General features: G+C 36.1%; 1 long non-coding RNA gene across 1 annotated transcript in view; it reads right to left on the bottom strand.

Moving 5' to 3' along the window:
- Positions 1–2421: 2421 nt before the first annotated feature.
- LOC146432263 (uncharacterized) overlaps positions 2422–8893 on the bottom strand; it is a 40824-nt gene continuing 34352 nt past the window's right edge. Inside the window, exons 2-3 of the long non-coding RNA XR_014854512.1 lie at positions 4313–4382; positions 2422–2472 (exon numbers count right to left, since the gene is read on the bottom strand). This is a non-coding gene — a long non-coding RNA (uncharacterized LOC146432263). The remainder of the gene's footprint in view (positions 2473–4312; positions 4383–8893) is intronic.

Genomic DNA, 8893 nt, shown 5'->3' with positions numbered 1-8893 from the left:
TTATGGATGTCTAGGAAAGTAGAACACATCTGAAGCTTTTAAGTGTTCCTTCCCTAATTCAGTTATTCACATTAGGTAAAAAACTTTCACTTAAGAATGTGCAGTTGATATTGCTATGGCAACGTTAGAGGAGTGAATCCAATTTTTGGAAAGATTTGCTATCCAGATTTGTTGCAGTATGACAAGCCATTGGTTCCACTGTGGGATCCAGTGTTTCTCACCACAATCAAGAATGGGGGATTAAAAGAACTAAGCAGGGCCCTCTCCTGGACACTGCAGATGTTCACACATTTAAGGCTGGCCTGGGAAAAAAACTTGAAATCAAAGCTAAAGACTACAACAAGCAGATTACTGATACCTTATCCAAAAAACATCAGTAAATTCCATCAATAACAGACAGCAAGCAATGACAGCAGAAGAGTAAAGTCTTCTAGACATTGAGATGTCACAAATTTATGGCCAACAGAGTAATTCAGGTTGGACTCCTGTTTATTACAAATTGAATTTATTACCAGCAGTAGACATTTGGTATTTTCACTCTGCATAGTAAATTTTCCTAGTAACTCTCTTGAAAGGTTTAAATAAACAGGAACAATTTGTTCAAGAAAAATTATATCTATGACTGTCATAAATGCCCTGTGTCATCTTATCCACAGCATAATGCAAAGGAAGAAATTTAAATACCTAATACCAGAAAGAGACTTTACTTAGACATATGTCAACTATACCAGGCTAAGCCGAATACCATATGCCATGGAGACATGACTTACATCCATATGCATATGCAAGTAATGTGACATTTTGCTCCTATATAAAATTAATATTTTAAAGGATATTGAAGAAATGGTGGAACAAGGGTAAAAATCAGATTATATAGTTAGATTAGCCTTTGGCATGCTCATTGCTTAACTTTAAAATACATTCTTCTTCTATTGGTCTGTATAATTTAAGAATAATTCTTTAAAGAATAGAAGCCAAGATGTATGGAAAATTTTGAAATAGATTCCATTTAATAAAATCTTACCAGATCAAAGCCACCCTAGGCCTAATTTGAAATTCATGTTTAAAATCACTGAATGGAAACTTCCAGTTATATTGAAAGCCATGTCCTGCATATAGCCTTTCCCTTTTGGAAACTGGAACCACAGTCTTGCTCTTTATTTACTGAGCTTTCTCTGTACTTGTTCATCACTGAAGTCTGTCATTACAGACTCTCTGCAGTTCCAGGCCAAAAGGCAAAACTATTTGTGAACCTTCGTAGCAGCAGAGGTTAAATAGGGATACTAATAGGAATTCAAGGCATGTGTTAACATTCAGGATCTTGAGCAGAATTCCTTAGGCAAACAAGAAGGCAAACAAGAATGAACTGCAAATACTGTTTATATTAGTCCTAGGTGAACACATGCAGCAGAATAAAATAAGCTGTCATTCATTCACTTCTATTTTTTTCATTTTCATTTCCACATGGGCACCTAGTTTGAAAAGGATCCTTTTCCCTAATCTTCTCTATGATTTGCCAAAACTAGAAAACTAGCTTGAGGTGTTTTCATGAAGAGAAGTCTAGTTCAGTTTTTTCACTGGTGTTCAGTTTTGAAGGATCAGTGAGTAAAGGGCAACATATATTTGCATATCTATCAATGTGGGGAAAAAATCTGAAATATTTCTTAATGATGACGTAGCTATGCTGATGTAGAGATTAAGACAGAATGATTTTATAGTCTAAAATTTGCATGAACAAACAGAAGCTCAGCAAACAGAAAATTATCACTAAAATATAAAGTCAATCTGGTACATGCTAACTAAAATCAGACATATTTAGCTGTTAATTCTGCCTTATAAAATGCAGTGATTACCTATCCTTACTAAAGCCCTTTTTCAGTTTACTGCTTATTACAACACAGTTTGTTAATGTAATTTTGACATTATAACAGCAATATTTTATTGATGCATGTCTGTGTGGAACAGAATCTACTGGTTAACCATCAGTATGATACTTTGGATTTTTACACACTCACAAGTGTTCACAGACTAACTATTTAATCTAATTTGCTCTTCTAAAGATCTTATCATTAGCTGGAGTTTGATTTGTTAATTCTAAATTTAATTGCAATTGGGAAGATTTATACAGTAGTTGCCCATCAATTGTAAGAGCAACTATCCTCCTTTTGGTGCCACATGTCTTTTTTTTGGTGGTCACCTGAAGACCTTTAACATAAAAATAATTGGGAAATTCGACATGGTTTGAGTAGGATATACCAGCTTTTGTAATTATAAAACACCACAAGGAAGTGCAAATGAACAGTTCTACATATTTTACATGAACAAGCAACCTAAAATAAGTGAAATAACTGTGTAACTATGAAACCATAATCTTATAATTGGCATTCCAAGAACAGCATATGTAACCTACATTTCTTTTTCCTCCATTCCACACAAATTCTCTTGATAATCTTCCTTCCATCTAGATATGAACTGTCAAAGGAGTAGAGAACATACATACTTAAGAATCATCAAAATCAAAATGAAGAATGTAAAGCTAGAGTAACCAGACTTCTCTGTTTTTCAGACCACACTTATCTCACAAATTTAGAAAATGAAGTGTCATTATGTGCCTTAAACAGATTTTTTTTATTCCATTCGTGCTCCAGAAGGGAAGCTGTGTGAGGTTGGACTGTTGCTCTTTTTACATGAAAAAAAGCAGTCTTCTTCATTCTTCCTGTTCTATTTAAGTAGTTTCCTTTCTGGCTCTGATGACAGTAGTGTAATCTCCTAATTCACACGTAATGTAAAATCTGGCTAGTAAGTAGCAAGATTTATTTTCATGTAACTGACTACATATTTAATGTGCAAATCTAGATGCTAGAAATACTCAGCATCTTAACTCTTACTTAACTTTTCTGATTTGCTCAGTTGAATCCCCTTAGAAACGGAGATAATATTAGTTGAATATTTTGGACTTTGAACAGAATGCTTGTTTATCATCTAAAATTAAATTATTTACAGTTTTAAAAGAAAAATTACTGTGTTATCACTACAACTGCCAGTTCAGAGAGGACCTGTTTCTAACACTGGGATGCAAAGAAAAAAAAATTAAAACATCCACATGCATTTAAAAAAATGCAATTTAAATCAGCAATCTGAGCCAGGGCTTAAAAAGAGGCATTAGGATAAAATATGGTGTTGTATTTTATGCTCTACTGCAGTGAAATGAAATTTAAAAATGAGCTGGTGGTTAAAAACTTCTCTAAAACACATGGCTATAGATACCCCTGGAATTATGATAAAGGCCAATAATTTATCTTAATTTAAAACAAAAATCTTATAAGTTCAAGATAACAATTAATTACTGCATCTAAAGAAAGAACACCGAGTGACTGAACAGGATGTTTTAGCAAAGAGTTACAATTAAGTCCTCCTTTCTTTATCTGATTGTCTCTGTTACATGCAAGGAAATTCCACCAGCTATGGATTAGTGTCACACTCTGAAGCTGTAGGTAACCTGAAGAGATATTCCATAATCCTTCATTCATAGCAGAGGATCCCAGCTCCAGAGGGGCTCACAGAAACACTCCATATATTTAGCACATAATGAGGAGAGAGGTTTTGGGTGAGACAGATATGTAGGGAGAGGAAAGCTTGTAATTATTAAATGCTTCAAGAACTATGACTATTACTAAATGACAGCACAGTTAAACATGTCATATATTTCATAAAGGAAGGTGATTTTGAAACAAAGCAATATTAAAACAGGATGCTGAAATCAGTATAAAGAACTCAAGAACTTTTTTCTCTTGACGGGTTTATACCATTATATTAAAAAAGTATCTATAAATATAGATTCTTCAACACCTAGACAAATATTTTGCCACAGCATTCTGCTACTAACAAACAAACAATCTAGGTAAATGGTAGCTTGGATAGGCTTAAGAATGTTGCAATATAATAAACATATCCATGAAGTAATCTCTTACAGAGTGTTGATACTTTGATGTGCTTCTGAGAAAGAAAGAGCAGAATATAAAACTGATTTTCATACAATACTTTATGTCAGAGCAGGTGGCAAAACAATTAGAAAATTCTTACTTGCTAAAGTTCTTGCTTTATTTTCACTTACTCTTGATCTTCTGTAAAACTTTCACTTAAAATTATTTGTAATAAACAGAAAAAGAAGAATCCCCTTCAAGCAGCACAAAATTGGGTATGTCTCTACATAACATAATAAAAGTCTACATTCTACATTCCAACTTGAATTCTACATTCCAACTTGAATCTGTGTTGTGCATCTCTTTGTTACTGGTAAAGTACGTCTTACCTTTATCTTTGCCAATTATGTGCATCATCTTAAACATTATTTTCTCTGAGAACTGCTGCTTCTTGTAAAACTGAAAAAAATAGAAGAAATGGTCACAGTCTACTTTCTTTAAGGTCATAAGATAAATTGTCACTCCTGTTACTATAGAAACAGAGTGGATTTCATCATTTTAATGCATGCAGTGATAATTGTTCTTCTTTCAGTCTATGGATAAGCAGTTAATGGTGCCAGTTGTTGTTAGCACAGACACAGACTATTGTCATCTAAGCACAAAGCTGCTGTCTCCTGTTCTGTCACTGTGAGCTTTCCTAACCATCAGCAATTCATAAGGGAACATTCAGGCAGAATGAAGAGCTGTTCACAGGCCTCCATTCTGTGGCTGAAACAGAATTCCCTGCAGGAATTATGTTTTCAAATGAAAACCAAACAAATATGACACAGCACAGAGTGCTTCTTCAGATTGCCCTGTCACATCATTGCAGAAAAACTGTTTTCTGAGTGGTAGCTTATAAAATTTGCATTGTATTGAGAAAAGCTTCAGTTGACATCCTATCTATAGAGCAGGCTTTCACTGGTACAGCCAAATACCATGAGCCTACAACACACATCTCTGTGCAACTGTGTATTTTAACCTTGAGATTATAAACAGATCAATGGGTACTAAGTAAAACCCAGCAGTTCTGGGACATCACAGCTGTTACAAGGGTGCTCAAATCTAGGCTCACTTAGAATGCGCAATAGAAAGTAATGTAAAGCGAAAGCAATATGGGATAAGACAAACACTGTCTAAGATAAACTCCAGCATTATCTTGTCTCGATCCAAAACTTGGTTGCATCAGTTTTAAAACTGATGCACTCTAAAATAAGCAGATAATGGTCCCACAGAGCCTTATGATAAGTAGAAGTCACTGGTGGCTTGGGATGCCATCTCTCCTAACACACAAACACACAGCACTGAGACACCCCACTCCCTTACACTGGGCACTCTCCAGTAGTTCTATCTCCCTCTTGCAGGGGCAGCCCTGAACTGGCCACAGCACTGCAGTGTTGCCCAGAAGGGAAAGGTCACATCCCTGGGCCTGCTGGTAGCACTCCTGATGGAGCCCTGGGTGCCCTCAGTTAGAATGTGCCCTCTTTGCCACAAGGGCACATTCCCAGCTCATTGCCAATTCATTACCACCGTGCCAGCCTTCAGTATTCCCTGACCCTTTTCTGTAAATCTGCTTTCCAGCCAGTCAGCCCTCAGCATGGGCTGGTGCCTATGTCCGTGTACAGTCAATGAGGAATAATCATCGTAGGTGTTACTAAAATTATTGTTACCACTTTTACTCAGGTTTGGCTTGAAACATGAAATATTTATTCCCAATCAGTCCTTCTCAGTTCATGTTAATTTGCCTATAATTAATGGAAGTTATGGGGAATATTATCTCTTTATAAGAGATGCAGCTAATGTGCAGTTTAAATATTAATGAGCTTATTCTTTATAAGGATAACTGCAATGCTTAATATAGATTAGTCAAGCAGACAGATGCTTTTCTTAAAATTGAGATGCTTCAAATCAATAGGGTTACAGGTTAACTATAAAACACTGTTTTCTGTATTTAGCCTTCCTTGCTCAACACCATGAAATACATATATTGTACACAGGATTGTATTTCCCTCTGACATATGTCTGTGCAATTTGGTTCTGAAAGTCTTTCAGAAACCAATACTATATAAAAAGCAATTGGCTTTTCTTGTCAATTTGCCCAGCCTAGAACTGACAAAAATGCTGTAATGAATGAGAACTGTGTATCATCAGAAATAGACATCTATGCAAAGTACAATGACAACTGAATTATGACGGAATTACCCTTGGAAAGGTCTGTTAGAGATCCCATCTGTGAACACATAAAATTATAACAGACAAAATGTTGATGGTGGTATAATTTGTGAATACCAATAATGACATTAGCTGTTGCTGGACAGGTAAAACCACCAAGGCACATAACTCCTGTACAGTTCTTCTATAAATGATTTCCCTTCAGATCCTGAGAATTGTAACATACAGATTCTTACTTATGAAATTTTACACAGTGTATCCCTGCATGTCTCTGACTCCTGAGGTTTCCCCAGTTCCCCTGGGAATCATCACTCTGTTATTCATACATATCTACATACATACCCTACTTATTTTGTATTTAGGTCACATCAGCTGTGTGCACAGAGCAGCACCAAACAGGTCACCATATGTCCAAAAATTCCACATATAGTTGTTATAGATGCATATTATGATAAGTATTTGATTTACTACATGAGCATATACATTTGTTGCGAAAAACAGTAACCACAATTTGAATTTTGGCAATATATCAGCTACACAGTAAACTCAGTCTTTTGGAGAAACATCAGGGTTACTGCATGAGTACTCCATAGTGCACATACACATACAACTTCCTAGCAAATCTCAGGGAAATTTGATAGCCCTGTGTTTTCTGATTTTTTTTTTTGGCAGGGAGCCAGGCTAAAAAGATTCTGCTGGAGCCCTACAAGCCATATTTGGTAATAACTCACTTCCTAGCAAGCATATATAAAACTATGTGAGAGAAGAAACAAGGTTCTAATCCTCACCCATTTGACAAGAGCCCAGTGGAAAGAAAACCATCAGTGTTCTCTGCAAATATGGCTTGCTGCATAAAGCTGGAAATGGCTGTGACCAGGATTCCTGCCCTTCAAGCCCTGGCACATTTGCCCACAGCCTGGCTCTTTTGCTCAGGACAGGCACTGAGCTGGGACTTGGAACAGAAACAAAGTATGATCAGTGAAGTCTTCTTGCCACTTTTTTAAACAAGTTTGCTTTGAGCAAGTTTGCTTTTTTAAACAAGTTTGCTTTGAGCAAGTATAGCTAAAATAAATAGACCACAATAGGAAGAGAGTAATTTAGGCATATTTCAGTAGCTTATTTGACTCCCATTTGCTGCAGACAATATTAAATACTTCACCTTCATTAATGATACTACAGTGTATCACAATATACTGTTTTCTAACCTAAACTGAACCAGAATGCACTGTGTGGCAAAAAGACATTGAAGACTAAGTAAGAACAAATTACATGCAGCGGTATAAAGAACAGCAGTACAATTAAAATTTGGAGAGCAATAGTCCAGCAAAAGTCGCATTCTTTTCATATTCCAAATATCAGGCAGTGAGATCAGTAACTTGTAAGCAGAACTGAAGCATATAAAAAACCTGTAATATTTCAAGACAAATCACCTATGCAATTACAGCATTTTTTATGATGAACAATACAATCATACAAGGCTGAACAAACTCAAAGACAAACCAGTTGGAAAAAGGTCATTGCAAAATATGTCTACAGCTCATTTGCGAGCTACTTAGATGAGATTGCATCTCTTCTTAATTTCAGGGAAAGCAGGGGAGAGAATCTATGTCTGTGATCCAGGTCTTTTTGAAATACAGAAAGATTTTGCACACAGAAGAAAATCAGCTTGCTTTCTTACAGGCATCTTTTGTATGCAGCTGTTAATTTCCTTGATAGCTTTTGTGCTTTCATTGTATTTCCCTATACTTGGCATGGTGGGCAACACCACAACAAACAGAAATATCCTCACATTTACCAAAATCATTTCCACCCAGAAAAACTGGTAGCCTTTAATTTAGAATCTGCTGCAATAGTACTGCTCCTGCCCTTATATCTCCAATGCCTTCTTTCCAGGTTCATAAAAATATTTATTCCTCATTCCAAGTTTGTGTTTTACAATTTTAACCCATTAACACTTAGTGAAGCAATATGAGAATTATTGAATTCAGTACGTTATAATAAATTTTACAGACATTCAAGTCAAAAGATAAAAGTGAGTATTGGGATCTTTTTCTGTAAGGTTGGCAAAACCCAATTAAGACAAAGTATACCTGTTTATATAATCACTCTACACTTCAAAATGGAGGTGGACATTTTTTCACACCATAGAAATAATTGCACCAAAATTATATTTTACACCTCTAAACTCATGTTCACAGGGCCAAACATGATTTTCTATTTGTTCACAGCTTCTGCACTTACAGTCAATGTTTTCAGAATTCTACTGGCAAATCTTCTAAATTATATGAATGCAGAATTTTACCCCCAGGTAATTAAAAGGATTTTTTTTACAATAAAACTTCTACTTGTAAGTGTTCATAAAGAAGTTAGTCAGGATTACAGCATTCCTGCATCAGGTACTATCCCAATTTCGGTCCCCTGTGCATCACACAATTCAGAGAGACATGCTGTCACTAGTAAAGACCACAAGTAGATGTCTTAGGAGATCAAGAAAGAAGAATGTCTGATGCACTGAAGCTGATCAGCCATCAGCTCACCTGAACATACAACACTACCTGCCACAACTCCAGTGCAGACTGCAGGGAGAAACCTTTTGCTCACAGAACTCCGTGAATGGTTGAGATTGGAAGGGACTTCAGGAGGTCACCTTGTCCAACCATCCTGTTCAAGCAGGGTCACCTATAATTGGTTGCCCAGGACTTTTAAGCATTTCCACAGATGGGGACCTCACCTCTAGTCAACTTTTTCAAGTGCTCAGT

Source organism: Lichenostomus cassidix, chromosome 11 (genome assembly GCF_008360975.1).
Source record: "Lichenostomus cassidix isolate B80296 chromosome 11, HeHo_3.0, whole genome shotgun sequence".
Classification (NCBI taxonomy): domain Eukaryota; kingdom Metazoa; phylum Chordata; class Aves; order Passeriformes; family Meliphagidae; genus Lichenostomus; species Lichenostomus cassidix.
The sequence above is the reverse complement of the archived record's forward strand: the minus strand, read 5'-3'. Positions and strand labels throughout refer to the sequence as shown.